Raw genomic sequence first — 26,664 nt, 5'->3', positions numbered from 1 at the left:
TACACAGAGTATTGAATCAGGTCAGGCAGGCCGGGCTTAAAATTAACCCACACAGCGTGGGAAGGTAGGGAGAGATGTACCTGTGACATCACATCAGGGAGATCAAATCAGGAAGGGAGAGGGACAATCCCAGTGGAACTAAAGACCATGATTCCAAAACTATTCACCCGCACACCTTGAAGGGGGTAAGGCAAACTTTAGGATTGTTTAATTATTGGAGGACTTTTGTGGAGAATTACCCAGAAATGGCAGAACCTTCACGAGCCCTGTCAGAAGCACGGACATTAGCCAGCGGTCAGGGAGTTAGTATATTCACAGACAGACAGCATGCCTTTGGTATAGTTCATGACCAAGTGATGGCATGGGCTCGGTGAGTGTAAATCATCCTGTCTGGGGGCACATAGAGCATGAAGGACAGGTCAGAGAGTTAGTGGAAGCAGCTAACTTTCCCAGTGAAGCAGCAATAATGAAGATTATAGCTCACAGGAAAGTAGAAACCTCACACCAACGGGGCAGTGAGTATGTGGGTAAGGCAAGTGAATAGACAATGGACAATAGGTGCAGGAGTAGGCCCTTCTGCCCTTCTAGACAGCATCACCATTCATTATGATGATGGTTGATCATGCTCAATCAGTATCCTGCTCCTGCCTTATCCCCATAACCCTTGATTCCACTATCCTTAATAACTCTATCCAACTCTTTCTTGAAAGTATCCAGAGACTTGGCCTCCACAGTCTCCTGGGGCAGAGCATTCCATACACTCACCACTCTCTGGGTGAAGAAGTTTCTCCCCAACTCTGTTCTAAGTGGCCTAACCCTTATTTTTAAACTGTGTCCTCTGGTTCGGGACTCACCCATCAGCGCAAACATGCTTCCTGCCTCCAGAGTGTCAAATCCTTTAATAACCTTATATGTGAAATACTGACTGAAACAGTGCAGACATTTGAGAAGATGGCAATGACCGTAGCTACAGAAGTGAGAGAGGAAGGTTTAGAAATATTCCCAGAAACAGTCCCACAACAGGAGAAACAGGAATGGGAAAAGGGTGGGGCAGTAATAGGACACGTCAGAGTCAGGATGATCCAGCAGTGCCACTACACTGTATAAGAGAAACATTATTAAAAACATATCATGGGCTGGCCCATATTGGGGAAGATAAAATGCAATATCAGATGATCCACTACAATCCTTGCCTGGAACAGGGAGAAATACAGCAAGGTTTGTCGAAGGTGTGTAGTCTGTTCACAGTGTGAGCCAGGGAAAGCAATAAAATGCAGGCAGCAGCAGGGACCCAGGGGCCCATGGGACCTATTACAGATTGATTTTACACACACACCCATCCCAATCCCAAGGAAGGAAGTCCTGCTGGGTTTTAATAAATAGGTTTACTCAGTGGGTGGAAGCATTCCCCTGCAGATTCTGACCAAGGGATAAATGTTACAGGGAACATAGCTAAAGAGCTATTTGCCCTGTTTGGTAATGATCAGAAATCCCATCCCCCATACCACCTCCAGAGCTTTGAGACAGTAGAAGGAATGGCGCAGACACTGAAAGCTAGTCTGACTAAGGCTCTCTCAGAGACAGGACAGCGATGGGTTAGAGTACTCCCCACAACCATAATGAAACTGAGGACAACCCCAGGAAGGCGGACGGGGCTGTCCCCCTTTGAATTAGTGACTGGATGGACTATGCAGATGCTGCAGGGTATGGTAGTGGGAGGGCCAGAGACATGTGGTAGTGGGAGGCTGGAGATCTGCAATGACAAGGATAGGGTTAAACCATTTGTGGAAGAACTGGCAAAGCAGCTGCATGAGCTGAGAGAATCCAAGACTGTGAAACGGAACACGGAAATATCCGAGCTGACATTCCAAACGCTGAAGTTCAGGTCAGGGGGAAAATATTACTGGAACGTATGAAGTAAACACATCAAAATGCTGGACTTATCTGGGGGAGCCAGAGAGGGACCTCTCCCATCATGTATTAGTAAGTAGCGCTGAATAAACGTTGGTCATGCTGGTAAACACAGAACTCAAGGCTCCTCTTTGATATTTCTCCCAGCAACAGTTGTGCAGGGGCATATTGCTGGCTGGAGGTCTATGGCTAGTGCTGTTCCACAAGGATCAGAACTGAGACATCTGTTGCTTGTAATGTATGTAAATGAAAAGTTTGAAAATGTAAACGATTTAATTAGCAAGTTTGTAGATGGCACAAACTGTTGAAGTTGTGAATCGTGAAGAATGATGTCAAAGGATACAGCAAGAAAGAGATGAGTCAGAAAGTTTTGTGGAGAAATTGCAGATATATTTTAAATCAGACAAGTGTGAGGTGATGGGTTTTGGAAGACAAATAGCAAGAGGAATGTATACAATAAACGGAAGGGTCCTGAGCAGCAATGATATACAGAGGGATCTTCAGATGCAAGCTGAAAGATCCCGGAAAGTGGTGAAGGAGGTGAATGGCAGGCTTGACTTCTTATGACAGGGGAGTGAATATAAAACTATAATCAGGCCACCTTTGGGGTATTGTGCGCCGTTTTGATCACCATATTATAGGTAGAATGTGAAGGTTTTTGGGAAGGTGGAAACAGGTTTACCAGGATGTTGCCTGGATTGGGAGAGATTGGAAAATCTTGGATTGTTGTCTTTGGAAAGTCAATGGCTGTGGGATGACCCAACTGGCACAGACAGAGTTTGTAAACCATGGTTTACTACAGAAATTGCATCTCTTGTTAAGAAGAAGAAAGAGGTTTATGTGTTGATGAGGCAAAATGGTACAGATGAAGCAATAGAGAGTTATAGATCAGCTAGGAAGGATTTAAAGAGAGAGTTAAGAAAACAAAGGGAGGACACGAGCAGTCTTTAGCAAACAGAATAAAGGATAAGCCTGAAGTTTTCTATAGGTATATGAAGAATAAAAGAATGATTAGGGTAGGAATAGGGCTAATCAAATACAGAAGTGCGAAGTTGAGTGTGGACCCTGCAGAGATCGGAGAAGTGTTAAATGAACATTTCTCATCGGTGTTTACACAGGAAAAGGAGAATATTGTAGAGGACAAAAATGTGGTACGAGATATTAGACTAGAAAGGATTGAGGTTAGTGAAGCACAGGTGTTATCAATTCTAGAAGAAGTGAAAGTAGACAAGTCCACAGGCCGGATGGGGTTTATCCGTGGATTCTCTGGGAAGCTAAGGAGAAGATAGCAGAGCCTTTGGCTTTGATATTTGAGTCATCATTGTCTATGGGTTTAGTACCCGAGGACTGGAGGATTGCAAATATTGTGCCCTTGTTCCAGAAGGGCAGCAGAGATGACCCAGGTAATTATAGACCAGTGAGCCTTACTTCCATTGTAGGAAAGGTTTTGGAAAGGATTATAAGAGATAATAGTTGTAATCATCTAAAAAAACAATAATTTGATTTCAGATAGTCAACATGGTTTCGTCAAGGGCAGGTCGTGTCTCACAAATCTCATTGAGATTTTTGAGAAGGTGACCAAGTATTTAGATGAGACTAGGGCAGTTGACGTGGTATACATGGAATTCAGTAAAGCCTTTGATAAGGTTCCATATGATAGGCTGATAGAGAAAATGCAAAGGCATGGTGTTGAGGATGATTTAGCAGTTTGGATTAGAAACTGGCTTTCTGAAAGAAGGCAGCGAGTGGTGGTTGATGGAAAATATTCAATCTGGAGCCCAATTACTTGTGGTGTTCCACAAGGATCTGTTTTGGAACCACTGCTGTTTGTCATTTTTATAAATGACTTAGACGCAGGCGTAGGTGGATGGATTAGTAAATTTGCAGATGACACTAAAGTCTGTGGAGTAGTAGACAGTTTGGAAAAATGTTACAGGTTACAGGGGGATTTAGATAAACTGCAGAATTGGGCTGAGACGTGCAAGTGGAGTTCAATGCAGCTAAATGTAAGGTGATGCACTTTGGGAAGAATAACAGGAAGGCAGAGTACTGGGTCAATTGAAAGATTCTTGGTAGTGTGGATGTGCAGAGGGATGTCGGAGTCCATGTACATAGATCCCTGAAAGTTGCCACCCAGGTGGATAGTGCTGTTAAGGTGGCATACGGCGTGTTAGGTTTCATTGGTAGTGGGATTGAGTTCTGGAACCGCAATATCATGCTGCAATAATACAAAATGCTGGTGCAGCCACAGTTTTAATATTGTGTACAGTTCTGGTCGCCCCATTACAAAAAGGATGCGGAAGCATTGGAAAAGGTGCAGAGGAGATTTATCAGGATGGTGCCTGGTCTGGAGGGAAGGTCTTATGAGGAAAGGCTGAGAGACTTGGATCTGTTCTCATTGGAAAGAAGGCGGCTAAGGGGGGATTTGATAGAGACATACACGATGATCAGAGGATGAGATATGGTAGACAGTGAAAGTATTTTTCTTAGAATGATGACGACAGCTTGTACGAGAGAGCACAACTACAAATTGAGGGGTGATAGATTTAAGACAGATGTCAGAGGCAAATTCTTTACACAGAGAGAGTGGTAAGTGTGTGGAATGCTCTACCAGCTAAGGTAGGTAACTCAGCCACATTAGGGAGTTTTAAACAATCTTTAGATAAGCTCATGGATGATTTTGGGATAGTGTAGGGGGACGAGTTGAGAAAATTCCACAGGTCGGCGCAACATTGAGGGCCGAAGGGCCTGTTCTGCACTGTATTGTTCTATGTTCTATATTCTATAATCTGAATCTTTTTCCAAGGTAGAAATGACAAATTCTAGAGGACATAAAATTCAGAGGACAGGGGGAAATTTAAAGAAAATAAAAATCGAGAGAACAGCAGATGCTGTAAATCAGAAACAAAAACAGAAGCTTCTGGAAATGCTTAACAAGTCTGGAAGCATCTGTAAAGAGAAATCAGAGTTCACGTTTCTGAGGAAGGACCCGAAATATTAACAGATTTTTATTTTATCTGATGCTGCAAGACCTGATGAGCATTTCCAACAACATGTGAAAGTTTAAAGGCAGTTATGTCAGGCAAGTTTCTTATGCAAAAGGTGTTAGATGACTCGAATGTACTCTCCTGGGAGGTGGTAAAAGCAGAAACAATCACAATGCTTAAGAGGCATTTGGGCAGGCGCATACGCTGGCAGGGGTTGGCAGTTTTATGGATCATGTCCGGGCAGGTAGAATTAGTTTGGAATGTCATCATGGTCCACACAGATATGTTGGGCCAATTATTCCAGTGCTGCACTGTTCTGTTTTCCAGGGGGTAGAATGTGTGGAGCGAGAGATAATATTTTGAGTGGAATATACCTCTTCTTTAGAACACACAGTAAGTTGATGCATTTTGAGAGAAGCAATGTAGAAAGGGAATATATATTTGAATGGCACAGACACAGAGAGCAGGACAGCAGTAATGGGGGACAATGTGTACCAATCCTTAAAGGAGAGAAAACATAAAGTGTTTTGAGTAAAACAAATGGGATGCTGGGCTTCATTAATGGGGGAATGATAACAAACTCACGGAAAAGATGCTGATCCTTGACAAAGCTCTAGTTAGGTCACAGTCAATCATTGCATTGAATTCTGATCAACTGGTCAGATTCCTGGTCAGAACGAGGAAGTTAAAATACCATAGAGGGACCAGTTCCATATCTTTTGCTTCTCTTTCAGGACACCGTGGGGTCTCAAGGGTTAAACATTTCCCTGCCAAAATCCTTATTTCATCAACTGAAGGCCTGTACTCTTAGAATACAGACAGAACACCTCAGAAGGATGGAGGCTGACAGTATCTCAAAATAGAACCTCTTACAGCCACACATGTGGATTGCCCCGTAACCCCAGACAGAGGAATTTCCCATTTCCAGACAAGACTGAGTGCCCTGGGCACAACCCTGTTAAACTGCCTCCCACTCCCTCTTACCTTAAACTTACCTCTTACCATCAAACCAGAGGATCAATCCTCCTTCAACAGAGAGAGTTCAGGAGGGCATGTCAGTAACAGCAGCATGAATAACTAAAAATGAGGTGTTAACGTCATGAAGTTACCAAAGAGGACTACTTGTGTGCCAAACAGCATAAACAGCAAGTGATAGACAGAGTGAAGCAATCCGGGAAACAACAGAACAGATCTTAGGATTGCAGTCCAACCAAATCCAGTTGTGAACGAAGTCAGAGCACAGCTGGAGTTCGGAGGACAGTTCTCTTCAAGATATTAACCAACAAGAATGTCAGACTGGATTAATTATCATAAAACTCAAGTCCGTTTGATATTCATACATTTACAATCAGTGTTCAATTCACCAAATGTAGCTGAAGGTAAAGATAATCTTCACGTGATTGTAACAGTGGAGACATCTGAATCAGCAAATTAAAGCCTCTTGTGTTTAGATAGTAATAAGTTTAAAGATATTTTTAAAAAGTAAGGTGACTTGAGTATAATGGAAGAAGTTGATTGGTCGGTAGCTGATAATCTTGTTTTAATCTGAAGTTAATTTAGGATTAATTAACAAATAAACATAAGGTAGGGAATCCCAGACCCATGGAGTGCACCTCCAGTTCCATGTGGGAAAACCAGGACACTTCTTGTGTAAGCGACAACCACACAAGAGGGGACACGGGAAATGTCAGGAACACTCGTTTGATCACGGTTAAAGTACAGCACACACTTCTGATCCCCACATTCCAGGGTTGATGTGATCACACCAGAGAGGGTACAGAGGAGATTGATCAGAATGTTTCTACAATTGGAAAATTTCTGCTCTGAGGAAAGGTTGGATAGGCTGGGGATGATTTCCGAGGAGGATGAGCTGAGATTTAATTGAAGTGATAAAATGCTGAGGAATCCAGATCGAGTGGATAGGAAGGAGCTATTCATAACAGAGAGGTCAGAAACGGGAGGCTTTAGATTGAAACTAATTCTCAGAAAGAAGGGGAGGGGAGAATTCATGTCACGCAAAGATGGTGGGGAGCAGGAACTCACTGATGGGGTGATAGAGGCAGTAACCAGGATCACATTAGAATAAAAGGACATAGATGTAACTGAAATGCTGGAACATGCAGAGCAATGGACTAAAGTCTGCAGAATGGTATCAATGTGATTTATTTGACATTTCTCTAGAATATTAAACTCAAGACTAATTTGAGAATTTATGAGCGTCATCAGTCTTGATATCCAAACGTTGGAATAAATTTGTTGTGGTTCTGTTCGCCGAGCTGGAAGTTTTTGTTGCAAACGTTTCGTCCCCTGGCGAGGCGACATCATCAGTGCTTGGGAGCCTCCTGCGAAGCGCTTCTTTGATGCTTCCTCCGGTGTTTATAGTGGTCTGTCCCTGCCGCTTCCGATGTCAGTTTCAGCTGTCCGCTGTAATGGTTGGTATACTGGGTCCAGGTCGATGTGTTTGTTGTTGGAGTTTGTGGATGAATGCCATTCCTCTAGGAATTCCCTGGCTGTTCTCTGTCTGGCTTGCCCTATGATAGTAGTGTTGTCCCAGTCGAATTCATGTTGCTTGTTGTCTGCATGTGTGTTTACTAAGGATAGCTGGTCGTGTCGTTTCGTGGCGAGTTAATGTTCATGTATGCGGATTGTTAGCTGTCTTCCTGTTTGTCCTATATAGTGTTTAGTGCAGTCCTTGCATGGTATTTTGTACACTACATTCGTCTTGCTCATGTCGGGTATCGGGTCCTTCGTTCTGGTGAGTTGTTGTCTGAGCGTGGCTGTTGGTTTGTGTGCCGTTATGAGTCCTAGGGATCGCAGTAGTCTGGCTGTCAGTTCCGAGATGCTCCTGATGTATGGTAGCGTGGCTCGTCCTTTTGGTTGTGGTATGTCCTCGTTCCGTGGTCTTTCTCTTAGGCATCTGCTGATGAAGTTGCGCATATCCGTTTTTGGCGAATACCTTGTATAGGTGTTCCTCTTCTCCTTTTTGCAGTCCTGGTGTACTGCAGTGTGTTGTGGCCCTTTTGAATAGTGTCCTGATGCAGCTTCGTTTGTGTGTGTTGGGGTGGTAACTTTCTTAGTTTAGGACTTGGTCTGTGTGTGTGGCTTTCCTGTATACTCTTGTAGTGAATTCTCCGTCTGGTGTTCTCTGTACCATCACGTCTAGGAATGGGAGTTGGCTATCCTTTTCTTCTTCTCTCGTGAATCGGATTCCTTTGAGTGTGGCGTTGATGATCCGGTGTGTTTTTTCTATTTCCGTGTTTTTAATGCTTACAAACGTGTCATCGACATATCTGACCCAGAGTTTGGGTTGAATTTGTGGTAGGACTGTTTGTTCTAACCTTTGCATAACTGCCTCTGCTATGAGTCCCGAGATTGGTGATCCCATGGGTATTCCGTTGATTTGTTCGTATGTCTGGTTGTTGAATGTGAAGTGTGTTGTGAGGCACAAAGACCAGTAGTTTAAGTATGCCGTCTTTGTTGATAGGTTCACCGTCCTGTTTTCTGTTCTGTATGTCCAGTAGGTTGGCTATTGTTTCTCTGGCTAGGGTTTTGTCAATCGAAGTGAACAGTGCCGTCACGTCGAATGATATCATGGTTTCTTCTTTGTCCAAGTTTATATTTCTGATGATGTCCAAGAATTCCTGTGTTGATTGTATGGAGTGTTTGGATCCACTGACCAGGTGTTTCAATTTCTGTTGTAGTTCTTTGGCCAGTTTGTATGATAGTGTCCCTGGTGGTAATACTATGGGTCTGAGTGGGATGTCTGGTTTGTGTACTTTAGGTAATCCATAGAATCTGAGGGTGTTGTTGCTTTCCGGTTTCATTCTTTGTAGGTCAGCTCTGGTTATCTGTCCGTTTTTTCGTAGATGCCTTAGTGTGTTATTTATCCTCTTGGTGAGCTGTGGGGTGGGGTCAAACTCCCTCTTTTGGTAGGTGTTGGTATCTTCAAGTAGTTGTTGTGCTTTTTGGATGTAATCAGATTTATCTGGGATGACCGTCATTCTGCCTTTATCTGCTGGTAGTATGATTATGTTCTTATCGTTTCTTAGTGATTTCAGTGCTTCCCTCTCCTTGGTGTTGAGGTTCTGTGTTTGTCTTTTCCTTATTATCATAGGTACGACAGTTTGTCTCACTGTTTGTTGTGTCTCTTCTGTCAGTCCATTGTTCCTGCGTGTGCCTTCTAGTGCTGCTAGGAAGTCTGCTATCTTGGCGTCCCCGTGGTTGTAGTTGAGCCCCTTAGCCAGTATTGTTCTTTCCGTATCTGTGAGCTGTCTGTGGGAGAGGTTTTTTAACCCAGGTGTGTGTTGTAGTGTCCTCTTTGTTGTGTGTTAGTTTGGCCATTTTTTCTTTTAGTGCCGTTTTTTTGTGGAGTGTAGTCCTGTTCTGTCCTATGGTGACAGCCTGTTCTATGGTCCGGGTCCATTCCTGATTAGTGGTTTGTGAAATTAACGACTTTTGGCGCGCAATTTCATGTCTGTATCTGTGAAGTCGGTTGTGCGCGTATGTGATCATTACCTGGATCATCCTGAATCCGTTCTGCTGGGCTGTTTCCCTGGCTTGTGGAAAGCTACAGCGGACAGCTGAAACTGACAACCGGAAGCGGCAGGGACAGACCACTATAAACACCGGAGGAAACATCAAAGAAGCGCTTCGCGGAGGCTCCCAAGCACTGATGATGTCGCCTAGCCAGGGGACGAAACGTTTGCAACAAAAACTTCCAGCTCGGCGAACAGAACCACAACAACGAGCACCCGAGCTACAAATCTTCGCACAAACTTTGGAATAAATTTATCAGAAAGTTGCAGCACAAATATAGGGCACTTGACCCATCCTCTAAGTGTTGGCTGTAATAGAACTATCCAGGCTTTCTGTACTCACCAATTGCAGAAACAATTTCAGACTCTGAACTCGCCCCTATGTGTTATAATCTGTTTTTTTTTCATTGACAGCTGCACTCCTTGTTTCCTTGTATCTTTCCCAGCCCTAACTCATTCCCCGTGGCCTTGAGGGACTACCATTTCTGCTGTTTAATCTCTCGTGCCTTCCCCCGTGTGACAGACTGTCTTTTTGTCCTTGTTCGACCCCCAACTTCCTCACAACCTGTTACATTTCTGATGGGTCCCCGGCCTCTGTGACTTCAATGTGTCCCCTGGGTCAGTGGCACGAGTTTTGAATTCTCTTCCTCCAGAGATAATTGGAAATCTTTCTGGTTGCAGTTTCCCCCAGATTTTATTTTTAAAAACAGAGCATTTGTGTCAGAGTCAAATATTCGTGAGCCTTCATCCACAATTCCAAGCATTTGGATGCAATCTGTGACCCTCCCACAGATGTGCAGGTTTGCTCTATTGGACGTGCTAACATGCCCTGTAGTGTGCAGGTTCGGCGGGTTGGGTTAGCCATGGTAAATGTGGGGTTATGGAGGTAGGGTGAGAAAGCAGGTCATTGCAGGTTCGATGGATCAATTCGCCTCTATCTGCTGCTATGGGATTCTGTGATTCTAACTAGTTGTGATTGTCGTCACGTTTTCCTCATGCCAGGTTCATTCAACTCAGGTACACATTCTGCCTGTGTGTTTCTGTGGGTTCTCACTTTATCCTTTCCTTCTGTTTAACAGCAATTTCACACTGTACGTGAGGGTGGGAATGAATTTGTAAATACAAATACTTCAACCAAAACCCACACAGGTCAGGAACTGTTTCTGCTGCTGGCATCACTCACAACGAACAGAAAAATAATAACGGATTCGTCACAAATCTTACAGGAACATAGAGATTATTATTACCAGGAAAGGCTTAACAGCTCAAAATGTTTTTCTCAAGAAAAGAGGAGGCTGAGGGACAACCTGGCATAAGTAGGAAGCTTTGTTTTTGTGGGTTCAGAGATTTGAGGTTGGAATCGTTGGGTCTGAAGTGTGGTTCATTGCCCCAGGTCAAAGTTGCGATCTAAATGTGTATCTTTCTTTTGTCTTTATATCTGCGTTAACAATCAGATGGACAGGTCAGTCAGTGTCTGAGTGTTTTATCAAATCTCTGATCCCAAATCTGCCTCCCCCCACAATCTCAGGTGCCTCACCACTCACTGGGTCACGGAGAAACTCTGCCGTTACAATGAGAGCTGTCTTTGCTGTCACCGCTCCTAGTGCTTCCCCTAATCCCCACTTCCCTTCATTAAATCCCAGCTGCCTCTAGTCCGGCCTCATGGGCATGTTGAAGAGCATGACAGAAGATTGGATTGAAACCTAGAGTTCAAGAGCCAGAATGAAAGAGGAAGAAGGAAATAAACGGGGTTTGTGGATCCCAGGGAATACAGACTCCAGGCTGAGTCCTTTGTGGGCATTCCCCCAGTAATACGAGACAGCATTCCATGATGAGAGTTAAACCCGGCTGGCAAGACAGGGAGCCACTGAACATTAGCAGCTTTAGTTCAAACACAGGAGGTTTGTTCAGTCAGTAACAGTGTGTTAGACGTGGATGTGAAGTGCTGGAAATGTGTTGCTCGAAAAGTGCAGCAGGTCAGGCAGCATCCAAGGAGCAGAGAATCGACGTTTTGGGCATGGGTCCTTCTTCAGGAATGAGGAGAGTGTGTCAAGCAGGCTGAGATAAAAGGTAGGGAGGAGGGACTTGGGGGAGGGCTGTTGGAAATGCGATAGATGGAAGGAGGTTAAAGTGAGGGTGATAAGGTGAGGGTGATAGGCTGGAGTGGGGGAGGGCGCGGAGAGATCAGGAAGAAGATTGCAGGTTAGGAAGGTGGTGCTGAGTTTGAGGGTTGGGACTGAGACAATGTGGGGGGAAGGGAAATGTGGAAGCTAGAGAAATCTGAGTTCATCCCTTGTGGTTGGAGGGTTCCTAGGCGGAAGATGAGGCGCTCTTCCTCCAGCAGTTGTGTTGTTATGGTCTGGCGATGGAGGAGTCCAAGGACCTGCATTTCCTTGGTGGAGTGGGAGGGGCAGTTGAAGTGTTGAGCCACGGGGTGGTTGGGTGGGATGGTCCGGGCGTCCCAGAGGTGTTCTCTGAAACGTCACCTCTCCTCGTGCTTCCGTGTAATCCCCATTTCCTTTCATTAAATCCCAACTGCCTCTAGCCCACGTACATGGGCATGTTGAAGAGCATGACAGGAGAATGGATTGAAACCGAGAGTTCAATAGCCAGAATGAGAGAGGAATGAGGAAATAAACGGTGTTTGTGGATCCCAGGGGATACAGACTCCAGGCTGAGTCCGTTTGGGCATTTCCGCAGTAGTACAAGACAATATTCCATGATGAGTGTTAAACCCGGGTGGCAGGTGAGGGAGCCACTGAATATTAGCAGGTTTGGTGCTAAATTAATCAATAAACTCTTCTGCAACAGACAAGATGAATATTGAAAAACTAACCATCTGCAATTGCTGGGAAATCAGAAACAAAAACAGACATTGCTGGAAAAATTCAACAGATCTGGCAGCATCTGTGGAGAGTGAACCTTTCGGAACCAGTGACCGGTCAGGTGACCAGCTGCAGCTGACCATTCTGCCTTTTCTGTAACACTATCTGGAACAGGATCTGGTGCGAGGAGAATGAGACTGTCAATAATAACTGAGAGAAACAGGAGGACGTGCTCAATCAGAATAAAACCCATTTTGGTCTTGCACTTTTAATTCAACTACAAACATTATTCATTATTATTTCCGAAATATGATAATAGACCAGAAATCAACTCTTCATGTTATAGGGCCTGTGAAACTGTTAATTCTGACCTTGACCAGCCGACATGTCAATTCAGACCCTGAATAATGTGGTTGACTCTGAACCATCTCCTGGCCAGTCAGAATGGATGACAAATGCTGCCCCAGCAAGTGATGCCGTGATCCCATGAACAAACAAAACAAATCCAATCGCTGTGGTTACTTGTAACCTCGCTGGTGTTTCATCAAGCTGGATATCTGAGTGAATTGCTTCCCACAATCAGAGCAGGTGAATGGCCTCTCCCCAGTGTGTATTTGCTGGATGGTGTACTGAACGCAGTCCGACAGTGAGAACACCCGAATTGTCTCGCACTGGTCTCCTGTGACAGGAAGAGGTGATAGTCACCATCCTGGGGTGGTGAGTGGCACGGTGGCACAGTGGTTAGAACTGCTGCCTCACAGTGCCAGAGACCCGGGTTCAATTTCCGTCTCAGGCGACTGACTGCGTGGAGTTTGCACATTCTCCCTGTGTCTGCGTGGGTTTCCTCCGGGTGCTCCTGTTTCCTCCACAGTCCAAAAATGTGCAGGTTAGGTAAATTAGCCACGCTATATTGCCCGTAGTTTTAGATGTAGGGGAATGGGCATGGGTGGGTGCGCTTCGGCGGGTCGGTGTTGACTTGTTGGGCCGAAGGGCCTGTTTGCACACTGTAGGTAATCTAATCTAATCATACTGGGTAAAGATACCTCCAAGATGGATCCAGTGCGAGTTGATTGGGACAAACTGTTCGCATGCATGAAAGAATCAATAATGAGGAGGCACCGATGTAAAGGGATTGACAAAAGAAGCGCATGTGACATGTGACAAAACATTTTCATGCAGAGAAAGTTTATGGTCAGAAATGCACTGCCAAAGATTGTGGTGGAGTCAGGTACAATGAAGAGAATCGAATTGAATAGTTATTGGAAGAGAACGAATGGGAAGGTTTATGGGGTTATGGTAAAGAATGGTATTCAGTGAGGTGATGAGTCAATCAGCCCCCATCTGTCCTTCTGTGAACATTTAATTCTGAGCCCTCTAAGGAAATATCAGAGCAGGGATTGTGAAGAGGTCAGATTGAATGACGGTCTCGGTGAACAAAAGTGAGACACAGACACAGAGGGGTTTTGGGATGGATTGAATCAAATGTTATCAATTTGCATGGACCCCAACCCACTCCAGCAGTTACAAATGGGAGTGATCAAGACAGTGGAATTAGAGCAGCAAATACATCTTAAACATTTATCCAGCTAAAGGGGATGCTGGGTAAAGATACCACAGTTAGTGCTGATTTCATTCCAGATACACCAGCCAGGGACCACATCCTTCCTTTATCTGTCCTATCGAGCTCTTGAAGAATTTTGTTCATTTCAAGTGTTTCATTTTAGATACTCCAGAGAAGACAGTTTCATGCTCTTCAATCTCTCCAGCCAGGGCAATGCTGTCGTCAGAATTCAAGTCACTGGTGCATGTAACTGGCTGCTTCATGGACTGGAACTGACAATTGAGACTGTAAGGTTACTGTATAAAATATCTTCAACTGTATTGCCAGATTGCCAGACACATGAGGGGCTTTAAGTAAAAAGCACAACTTATGGGCATTGAGTGTTTGAGCACTTCCTGTTGTGGAAACATCCTGTTCAGGTACAATTTATTGATAACTGTTAGAATTAACCTGCACTGGCTCCGTAGAAGTGGTCAGAGCATTATAACTGTCATTGGAGTAGGTAATAAATTTCTCATGGGTTAAAACTTGTAAATGATAGAATAGGTGTGGGTTCTTCTGGTAAAGTGTGCAAAGTTATTCAAAATGTTGCTAATTTACTTTCAGAAACAAGTGAGAGAAAGGCACATTACTGAGGTCATTGAATTAGTCCAAATTTAGAAGTTCAGGAGAACTGATGGGAAAGCTGGTTTTGGGAGTTGTAATAATGACAGGGAAAAATTGCTTTACAGAGAGAGAGAGTTCCCAGATGGGAAACTCAGCTTTAACATCACATCAACTGCAGAGTCATCCAATTCTGCAGGTCCTGATCCTTATCGTTAATAAGGAAGGGGAAAGCGGCACTCCCAGCCCAGAGGAATCATTTCCATGTTTCGCATGTGGTCGAATATTTAACCGGTCATGTGAACTGGGAAGAGACCATTATGATGGGACCAGGACGAGGGTATGCAAACATGGGGATTGTGGGAAGGAATTTACCTACCCTCCCAGTGGGACACTCACCGACACAGTCACACTGCAAAGAGGCCGGTCAACTGCCTCATGTATGGGAAAAGGTTTACTCGATCTTACAATTTGCAGAGGCACCAGAGATGGCACAGTGGATTTAGACCATACACCTGCTCCATGTGTGAGAAAGGATTCATTTAAATCTCCCACACGCGGAGAAATCAGTGCATTCCCATCGGGGAGAGGTCATTCACCTGCTCAGTGTGTGGGAAATGATTCACTCAGTGACCTTCTGAAACACCAGCGAGCTCACTCTGGGTAAAGGTCATTCATTTGCTCTCAGTGTGGGGAAAGATTCACTCAAATGTACCACCTGCTGAGTCCCCACTGAGCCCACACAGGGGAGAGGCCATTCAGATGCTCAGTGTATGAGAAGGGATTCAGTGATTCATCCTGCCCCCTGAGACCCCAGTGAGCCCACACAGGGGGAGAGGCCATTCAGATGCTCAGTGTGTGAGAGAGGATTCAGTGATTCATCCTGCCCCCTGAGTCCCCAGTGAGCCCACACAGGGGGAGAGGCCATTCAGATGCTCAGTGTGTGAGAGAGGATTCAGTGATACATCCTGGCCCTGAGACCCCAGTGAGCCTACACAGGGGAGAGGCCATTCAGATGCTCAGTGTGTGTGAGAGGATTCAGTGATTCATCCTGCCCCTGAGTCCCCAGTGAACCCACACAGGGGAGAGGCCATTCAGATGGTCAGTGTGCGAGAGAGGATTCAGTGATTCATCCTGCCCTGAGTCCCCAGTGAGCCCATGGGGGAGAGGCCATTCAGATGGTCAGTGTTTGAGAGAGGATTCAGTGATTCATCCTGCCCCTGGGACCCCGATGAGCCCACACAGGGGAGAGGCCATTCAGATGGTCAGTGTGTGAGAAAGGATTCAGTGATTCATCCTGCCCCTGAGGCCCCAGTGAGCCCACACAGTGGAGAGGCCATTCAGATTGTCAGTGTGTGAGGGGGGATTCAGTGATTCATTCTGCCAACTGAGACCCCAGTGAGCCCACACAGGGGAGAGGCGATTCAGATGGTCAGTGTGTGAGAGAGGATTCAGTGATTCATCCTGCCCCTGAGACCCCAGTGAGCCCACACAGGGGAGAGGCCATTCGGATGCTCAGTGTGTGAGAAAGGATCTAGTGATTCATCCTGCCCACTGAGACCCCAGCAAGCCCACACAGGGAAGAGGCCATTCAGATGATCAGTGTGCGAGAAGGGATTCAGTGATTCATCCCACCCCCTGAGACCCCAGCGGGTTCTCACTGGGTATGAAGTGTTCACCTCTTTGTGTGACAAGGGATTTGCTGAGTCTTCAACACAACTGAGTGTCCAGTAAGTGGTCATCCACCTGCTCCGTGTTGAATAGAGTTCACACACCACTGCAGGACTCTGATTCTGATGTTACTGTTCATCAGAGTCAGGACTGGACCTTGTTCATGATGACCCTGCTGGAGTACTGATGTTGTGGTTGTTAATCACATTAACTGGACTGGAGTTGACTGAATTTATATTGCCACTTTCTGAACCTCATGGTGTTCTCTGGGCAGTAAGTCTCCACAAACAGCAATGTGACAATAAGCAATGATCATCTGTTTTGATTTAAATTATGATCGTAGCACTGCTGCTTCACAGAACCACGCACAAGGTTGGAGGCAAGCCTTGGTCAATGTGGAGTTCCCACATTCTCCCCATGATAATGTGGTCCCCTCCAGGTGCTCTGGTTTCCTCCCACAGCCCAAAGATGTGCAGGTTAGGCAGACCAGTCGTGCTAAATTGTCCACAGTGTCCAGGATTATGCAGACTAGGTGGACCAGTCATGGGAAAGTAGGTGTTACAGGGATGGAGTGCTCTCGAAGTGATGTTCTTCAGATGGTCGGTGGGATTTGATGGGCCAATGCTCTCCTTCCACACTGTCGATATTCTATTCTATGATTGAGGATAAAGGCTACACAGCAGGGTGTCCCTGGAGAAGGAGCATGTGGTGTGTATCAATGCTCTCGATGCCTTCAGATAGAGGTGGGCACCGCAGGGGATACATTGCTTTATCTCTGTCGCTGCCCCCTCACCTCCAACTCTACTTTGATTTAGTCCCTTCTCACTCTGTCACTTGTAATGGTTTGCTTTGCCAGTCATGGGCCTTGTTTATAAATATTCAATTGGTTACACGGGTGGTTTACTGCGGGTGATTAACCAAAAGCAAAATGGGGTAATGATGATTTTGATGGTGGGAAGGTTGCTCAGCTGTGTGTGATAACATGTCTGGGTAGGAGAAATGGGGGAAAAAGAACGCTTCACAGCTCACAGAATGAGAACTGAAAAGCAGTTAAATCAAACCAAAGGTTCAGACAGGGAGGGAATATTTCCCTGGAGTTTGAGTAACTGGAAAGTGATGGTGTCCGGGAATAGACATGATTTTGTTCTAAAGGGCATTTGAAATTTTAAAAACTATTATGTTCAGATAGTTTAAATTCTTCTACTTTTATTTATTGTGGAATAATCTTTAACACAAGGTTTGCAAACTTGTTTTTTTTTTAATGTAAAAGACAATAGTTAACTAAAATCCATCAAACCAACCCTCACTAAAAACTGTTGTGGAGGTGCAATCTCCTGGAGAATCCCTGCCTACTCCTTCCTACCCGGGCTACTTGACTATATACATACCTGGGAGATAGCAGCAGGAGGAGACCATTCAGCCTTTCAATCCTGCTCCACCATTCAATGGGAAACAGCTGACCATCTAGCTCAGTCTCCTGTTCCTGCTGTGTTCCAATCCCCTTTCATGGCTTTACCTCGAAGAACTATAGCTAAGTCCTCCTTTGGTTTCACTGCCTTTTGTTCCAGTGACGTTGCTGTGTTACTGTGTGGGTGTATGCAGGGGTAATGTGATGGCGCTGCCTCCTGGAGGATGCACTCAGCATCCCTCATCATCCTGCAGTAACATCAACCGGGGTTCAGCAACTAAAGATAGAAACCGTTTCCAGGATATGGGCATCACTGGCTCAGCCAGCATTTATTCCCCATCTCTGGTTACCCTTGAGAAGATGGTAGTGAGCTGCTGTCTTGTACCATTCACAGTCCATTTGGTGCAGATAGACTGACAATGCTGTGAGGAGAGTTTACACGATTTTGGCCGAGTGATTCTCTATCTTTGGTTCTTCAAATGCTGGTTAACTTAATCACGATCGGCACATGATTTTGAGATTTCAGTCTGCAAATCTTCACCATCTCGCACCCTGTATAAAGGAATACGTACTGATTAGAAATTCAGAACAGACAATTCTAGTTGCTCTGGAATATTTTTCCCCTTTCTTCCCCAAAAGCTGTAACGCTCCAGCCCACTTACTCTCTCCCACCATTCTGACTCTGCTACCCCATAATGTACACCTTCCCCATTCTCATGGAGTTACTGGTAAACAGATCCATACACCACTTCCCGCCCCTGGTTAGACTCTGCACCCTTTCTGGGTTCACTTCATGTCCCTTCAGTTGCTTCAAGTCAATAATGTCACAGCAGAATGAAACAAAAGGAAACAGAAAGGGAGGTGACAGATCCTGGACAGAAGAGGAACCTTCAGTCTGGGGGAATGGGTCAGATCCTTCTTTGTTTCCTATTAGTTGATTCCCACCATTACAATGAATTGGGGATGGACGGTGGTCCTACATGGGTGTAATGACACTTTGACCCCCTCCTCCAACAGATCAATACTATGAGTAGATACATTCCTCCTCCAGCCAATCGCAGTGTGAAAAACCTTCTGCAAAGTATACTTACCCAAAGCACATGCTCGAAAACCCGCTCACATTCTGTACATGTACAGTGCCGGATTTCCCCACACACGTGTGGTCCCTGCTTCAGGGATTGTGGGAGTTGTAGTCCCCATGAAACCACTGGAGCCATGTTTCTGGAAAGTGATTGAAAAGTGTGGACTGGAGGGTGTTGTGTATAGGATCCCCATATAGACACACAGAATATATGGACTGTCACTGAGTTTTACTGAGACATCTGCTTCCACAACCTGATTTTCTGATATAAGGAATATAGATTCAGCCAACTGGGGTGTGGGGTGGTTAATAGGAGGAGCAGATTTTAAGCAGAGGTGGCTCAATGGTTAGCATTGCTGACTCGCAGCATCAGGGACCTGGATTTGATTCAGCCTTAGGTGACTGTGTGGAGTTTACGCATTCTCCCCGTGTCTGTGCGGGTTTCCTCTGGGTGCTCCAGTTTCATCCCACAGTCCGAAGATGTGCAGGTTAAGTGGTTTGGTTATGCGAAATTCCCAGTGTCCATGTCTGTGCAGGTTAAGCCATTAACCATGGGAAATACAGGGAATGGGTGAGTCTGAATGGGATGCTCATTATAGGGTTGGTGTGGACTCCATGGACGATTACCCTGTTTCTGCACTGTAGGGATTCTATTCCATTGTCATGAAGAAGAATGTACTTATGTCAATGTGCTGTGAATCTGTGGAATTCCCTATTCAAAATGCGGTGGATGCCAGGACAATGAGCAAATTTACTGAAGAGATACAGATGTTGAATTTGCAATGAATTGAAGGGTGAGAGAGAGCAGGCAGGGAAATCCAGCTGAGACCGAGGTGAGCTCAATCATCATGGTATTAAATGGTGGAGCTGGTCGGAAGGGCTGCATTGCCTCCCCTGTGCCCAGTGTTTATCTTCTTACGGTAATAACTGGAATGCTGAATCCAAAACTCACCACCTTCACTAAAGGAGATTTTTGGAAAAGGCAGGATAGTCGGGTGGTTTAGCTTTTCAAACTTAGATAGTAAGGAAGCATGTGGGAGATAATGATTTTTCAATTTTAAACTGAGGTGAGTTAAACAGGTTATAGTCCAACAGATTTAATTGGATCATGATGAAGGAGCAACGCTCCGAAATCTAGTGTGCTTCCAATTAAACCGGAGGGACTATAACCTGGTGTTGTGAGATTTTTAACTTTATACACCCCAGTCCAACACCGGCATCTCCAAATCATGTAAACTGAGGGGAGACAGATATTTATGGTTTTAGACTGTGTAGTACATTCACATTGTTTAGAATACTCTGTTGAGAATATCTATCCTGTACTTTATTACAAAGCCAAGGTCTCTGACGATGAAAACCAAAACACCCAGGTACCATCGCCTCACCTCGTAATCTGATAAAAGACTTGTGATAAGTATGGTTGAATTTAGAATACAGTTGGAAAGCGGGAAGATTAAATCCAATCCCAAGTTCATGTTCTTAAGCAAAGGAGACTACAATAGGATGAGGCAGGAGTTGGCTAATGTAGACTGGAAGCAAAGACTTTCGGGTGGGACAGTTGACAGACAGTGGAGGACTATCAAAGAATTTATTCAAACTGCTCAGCAAAAGTATATATCAGTGAAAAGGAAGGACTGTAGGAAAAGTAGTAATCTGCCATGGGTGGCTAAGGAAATAAGGGAGTCTATCAAATTGAAATTGAGAGCATACAAATTGGCAAAGACCAAGGAGAAACTAGGAGATTAGAAAAAGTTTAAAGATCAACAGAAAGCTAGATGGGATTGGGGGAGAAAAGTGATGAATAGCTATCCCCAGGGCCAGAATAGCAGTTTACACTCCTAGAGGGGAACTATTGTGTGGGGAACATACGGCCTCTGTAATTGTTGAAGCACGTAACTGTTACCATAGAGATAATCCTGACCAAGTTAAAACTCACAGCACACTCCAAAAGCTTGTACTTCCAAACAAACCTGTTGGAATATAACATGGTGATGATTGGTTTTTAACTTTGCCCACCCCGCTCCAACACCGGCTTTTCCATCTCAGAATCCTGACAGACAGCCCCACTAAAACTGAAGTGCCTGTCAGATACCTGAGGGAGTCACAGGGGCGTGGGGGAGGCGTATGTGGTTTAAGCACAAAATGCTGAGCTGAACTCGACTTTTTAACTGCCATTACCAGGAGATAATACTGAGAGACAGCATTCATTCAAAATCACAAACCAGAAAGATATAAGAATGGGAGCCATACATCGGACAGGCGGAGAGTTACCTGATGTTGCCTGGAGGTGTTCTGCATGTACACTATCCAGGTAACTGCCATCTCTCATCAAAAAAGACTCAAAGAAGACCTCTCAGAGTTCTGTGCCTAGTTATTCCTATCCAGCAGGGTTCAGGAATATGAGTACACAGCAGTCAGTCTTCACAGTGGAGGATTCGAAGAACATGCCAGTAATTGATAAGGAGACAAAGGTAGGTGAGGACCATGAAACAACCATTATCACGAAAGCGTGAGAGCTGGGCAAGCTAATAGAGCTAAAGGTGGACAAGTCTCTTTGCCCAGATGGAATACATCCCAGGGTGCTACCATAGATAGCGGGAGAAATAGTAAATATACTTGGAGTCAGAGTCCTGCAGCAGAGACAGGCCCTTTGGCCCAAACCGGCCAAAATGTCCATCCACGCTAACCCCATTTCCCTGCACACTTGGACCATCTGCTTCTGACTCTTTGCTATCCATGTATTAGTCCAAATGTCTTTTGCATGTTGTTAATGTACCCACTTCAACCACTTCCACTGGCAGCTCAGTCCATATACATACCACCCTCTGTGTAAAACAGGTGCCCCTCAGGTTCCCTTTCATTCATTCTCCTCTAACCTTAAACTGATGCCCTCCACTCCTTGATGCCCTGGGAAAGAGACTGAGTGCATTCACCTTACCCAGGCCTCTCATGGTCTTATAGACTTCGAAAAAACACCCCCCTCCCCTGTTTCCTCTGCTCTAAACAATAAGAAAATCCTCGCTTGTCCAACCTCTCAGACCCCTGAGCCCTGGCAAAAATCCTTGTAAATTACTTCTGCACTTTTTCCAGTTTAATAACTGAATCCTACATTACATTAATCACATTTCCAGTGTCTCCCCACGGCGCTGGAACCGACGTGACAACGCCAATGGATTACAAGCCATGATCGATATTTAACCCCTTTACAACAATCCCGTTTCCATAATTTGTTCCATGGTGCAGGTATCCTGGTCTCTTTCTGGTTGCATGATTAATTTAAAACTTGTCCTCATAAAAAACAAATCTGTAGCTTAATTGTTCCTGGGAAATGAGCCATGTTTTTTCAGATTATTAAAAACAAATGAGATCTCTCTCCACTGTCACCACGCTAACATGGACTTGGCTTTGCCTCAGTACTTTTTCCAGTCACACTGAGATTTGAAATATTCATCCGCGGACAAAATACACACCTTTCCTTCCACATGAATGTGGAGTTTGCACATTCTTTCATTGTCTGCGTGGGTTTCCTTTGGGTGCTTCGGTTTCCTCCCACAATCCAAAGACTGACAGTGCAGGTCAGGTGACTTGGCCATGCTAAATTACCCATAGTGTAAGGTGCTTTCGTCAGAGGGAAATGGGTCTGAGTAGGTTGATCGTCGGAGGGTCGGTATAGACTGGTTGGGCTGAAGGGCCTTTTTCCACACTGTAGGAAATCTAATCTAATCAATGAGGCTGACTCGGAGCCTCCGGGGTGTTGATGAATCCTCTCCCCACCTCCCAGGGTGTCCTTCCGCGTCAGACCCACATTGTCTTTTTTCCCAAATCTGGAACCTCTTATTTATTTCCCCCACTCCGACCTCGGATGAGAACCATCCTGCACACCCTGGCCAAATCATATCTGGTTGAATGAAAATGAACCAAATTATAACTTTAATTACAGACCCACCTCTGTCCCTCTCCAATAACATTCCTGAATCTTCACAAGAGTTCTGATAACTTTCAGCAAAATGCTTCTCCATTGATACATTGACCACTCGTCAGGATACCAGGGGAGGGGACATTCCCCTGGGCCCTGCTTTCAGAGGGAGGAAGCTGCCAATGACAGATTAATCCCACACACCCACAGCCTCCCTGGCACTGACCCATATTGCACATACGCCAACAATTGGCCAGAACTGCGCCCGCGCACTGGTCTCCCCTCCTACAGCACATGCTCCAGATCACACAGGAGCCTGGGTGACTGACAGCAACTGCTGCCCAATAGAGTGGAGGGGGCGGGGCTGGAGGACTGGGGTAATGGGATTGTAAACAATGACTGAATGTGGAGGATACTGGGGGATGGACAGGTGAGTGAGGGACAGGGTCAGTGCAGCAGCAGGAGGGGATCCTGGACAAACTGAGCAACGGGAGAGTCTGACAGGAGAAAAACAACAGGAAGATTCTGGTTAGAGGCTCAGGCAGGGACAGCTGGGAGACAATTTGGCCTGGTGGCTTGGGCACGTTTTCCAATCAGCCTCTTCAAAGATGCTGTTACTCAACTCTGAACCCGATCCACCTGGTCCAGAGGTAAGGACACAACCACCATTTCTTGGTGGGCTGGTGGAAAGAAGGGAAGATTTTCTCAATGGAAACTCCATGAGCTCCGCCCACTTGCTGTCTATGGTGGGGATGGAGACTGAGCAGGTGGGAGGGGGTTAGGAATATAGGGACTGCATTTCAAAAGGAACTCACCTGTGTTGGTGATATCAACAAGACTCAATACACAGTCACTAACACAAAGCTGGTGTACGTGAACTTTATCCAGAATATTAACACCCATAACTGGGTGATACAGACACCAATGTACAGAGTTAAGTCCTGGATATTAATAACGGCTTTGTGTGTGACAAATCACTTCTCGTGAAATTGAGTAAATTTTTTTGAAGTAACAGCAAAGTGGATTGATGAGGGCAAAGCAGTGGAAATGATCTACATGGACTTCAGTAAGGCGTTCATCAAGGTTCCCCATGGGAGGCTGGTTAGCAAGGTTAGATTTCATAGAACTAGCCATTTGGATACAAAACTGGTACAAATGCAGAAGACAGAGGGTGATGGTGGAAGGTTGCTTTCCAGGTTGGAGACCTGTGACTAGTGGGGTGTCACAAAGGATCGGTGGATCCACTAATTTTCATAATTTATATAAATGATTTGGATGTGAACATAGGAAATATTGTTAGTAAGATGACATCAAAATTGGATTTGTAGTGGACAGTGAAGAGGATTATCTCAGATTACAACAGGATCTTGATCAGATGGTTGAGGACTGGCAGATGGAGTTTAATTTAGATAAATGTGAGGTGCTGCATTTTGGAAAAGCAAATATTAGCAGGATGTATACACTTAATGGTAAGGTCCTCGGGAGTGCTGCTGAACAAAGAGACCTTAGAGTGCAGGTTCATAGCTCCTTGAAAGCAAAATCACAGGTAGATAGGATAGTGAAGAATGTGTTTATTATGCTTTCCTTTATTGGTCAGAGCACTGAGTATAGGAGTTGGGAGGTCATATTGCGGCTGTTTAGGACATTGGTTAGGCCACACTTGGAATATTGCGTGCAATTCTGGTCTCCTTCCTATCAAAACAATATTGTGAAACTTGAAATGGGTCAGAAAAGAATTACAAGCATGTTGCCAGGGTTGGAGGATTTGAGCTACAGGGAGAGGATAAATACACTGTTTTCCCTGGAGCGTCAGATGCTGATGGGTGACTTTATAGAGGTTTATAAAATCAGTAGGGGCATGGAGCGGGTAAATACACAAGGTCTTTTCCTTGCGGTGGGGAGGAGGCATGATGGGGGAAGGGAGACAGAGGGGAGAGACCGAGAGGGGAGGGTGACGGTTATTTTGTAGAGCTACAACACAACCCTGTTCCTGTTTTCTCCCCATCCTCTTCAATCCCTCTGAAGGGCTCAGAACAAGTGCACAGTCCCTGGAAAGTAGAGCTTCAGGGTGATCAAGTGCTGAAGGTTGCATTTGGGACACTGGCCTTTATTGGTCTGTGCACTTATCAATAAATGGACCTGGGTTCAATTCCACTGTCCTGGATTCATGTCTGTGGCCACAGACGCGCATGACTCTGACCATGACTACTGCATCCCCTGTCACTATAGTTCTGACATTCTCCTTCCTCCAGTTCTGGACAGCGGAGCTATCTGTGGTGTCACGAACCTGGCTGTTGCTGACTTCCCCTGAGAGTCCACCCCACCTGTTCCCCCCTTATAGAATCCCAAGCGGTGCACAGTATCTGTTTGAGAAGGGGAATAATCACTGGGAAGTCCTGCACTTCCTTCCAGAGCCTATTACTTGATCTGATGGTCAACCATTCCCTTTCTGCCTATGTAACCCTCACCTGCAGTGTGCCAAACGCACTAAACACGCTGTCCATAACATTCTCAGGATCGCAGATGCTCCACAGTGATTTCACTCACAGCTCCAGGTCTGAAAAGCAGTTTCCCAGTAGCTGCAGATGGACACACTTCCTCCACACACAGCCATCAGGGAGACTGGAAGCATCCGTTGTGTCCCACATTGTACAAGAGGAGCACACCATGGGTCTGAGGGCTCCTGTTACATCGACTCTCTAGTTTCAGCTAGTTACTCTCATTAAGAGAATTTAAATGAGCTAGCAAACTTTCTTCACTTCAAAACATTTCCATTATAATCTAAAGCTCTGATCTTTACTTAAGCTGACATTTTATACTTTTAAAAACTTTAAAAAATCTCAGCAGGTTTCACTTACAAACTGGCTGTTCCCATTCGGACCATGTGAATTTCTGAATGGCCTGAACTAAAACTGAAGCTGAGTTTCACCTTCTCCCTCTCTCACCTCGCTCTGTTTTCACCCAACTCCAAAACACACATCGAGCCAAGCAGCACTCTCATTGCAGCACTGTCATTTTCATTGTCTGCTCACACCTACACTGCCCTCAGCCTCCTGTACTGTTCCAATGCATCTCAATGGGAGCTGAGGAACTGCATCTCATCTTTCAATTCAGCCCTTTGTAACCTCAGAGTCAACATAGACTTCAGCAGTTTCTACATGAACAGACAGTTGTCAGAATCTGGAACATTCCACCTGAAATCACTGCCTGAGGGCCACAGTCATTTTCGCATTTGCCGTAAACGTGGGACCAAGAGTTTCTAATTCAGGCCTAACTACCTGTACAGAGTGTAATTAAACCCTCCCAGTCTAAACTGGATCCAACTCCCCTTTCCCGTTTCCTCCTCCTGCACACACCAAGGGTCATTCTAGGTCCAGTGACCCTTCCTCAGAATTGATGGCAGCAGTGAAAATTAGAATCCCTACAGTGTGGTAACAGGCCATTCGGCCCAACAAGTCCACACCCATCCTCTGAAGAGTTTCTCAACCAAACCCATTCCCCGACCCTATTATTCTACATTTCTCCTAACTAATGCACCTAACCTATACATCCCTGAGCACTACGGGAAATTTAGCTTGGCCAATTCACCTAACCTGCATATCTTTAGACTGCAGGAGATAGTGTTTAAAGTGTAAATAATAGGTGGGGACAGAGCCCAAAGAGAGACAGGAAAGACAAAGGAGTGGATCATAATCTGGCTGGGAGGGTGCATAGCTGTTAATGGTGGGGACAGGAACCGGTGTCTGGCAGCATCTCAGTGGAGGTGCTGGAAATGGCAGCTGATGATCTACGTTCTGCTGCAAAACAGACCCTGAGCTTCCAGTTGCCTGTCACTTTAACACACGAGTCTGTTGCCTGGCAACAGCTCTGTCTCATGCTTACTGCAGTGTTCCAGTAAAGCTTGATGCAAGCTGGCAGAACACTCCAGAAACATACCAAAACACCCCATATTTCGAGGACTGCAATTTCCCCTCCCATGTGGTCAACAATACTTTCCAGTCCATCTCCACCGCTTTCCACACCTCTGCCATTGAACCACACCTCTCCAACTGCAACAAGTATAGAATCCCCCAGTTCTCACCTTTCACCCAGATACAATGCATCATCCTCCGCCATTTCCACCACCTACAATCAGATCCCACCAGAGGTATATTTCCATCTCCATT

The sequence above is a fragment of the Chiloscyllium plagiosum genome, unplaced genomic scaffold (genome assembly GCF_037043375.1).
Source record: "Chiloscyllium plagiosum isolate Xiang-an unplaced genomic scaffold, Cpla_swu_hap1 HiC_scaffold_44, whole genome shotgun sequence".
Lineage (NCBI taxonomy): Eukaryota > Metazoa > Chordata > Chondrichthyes > Orectolobiformes > Hemiscylliidae > Chiloscyllium > Chiloscyllium plagiosum.
This window is presented reverse-complemented; position numbering follows the sequence as displayed.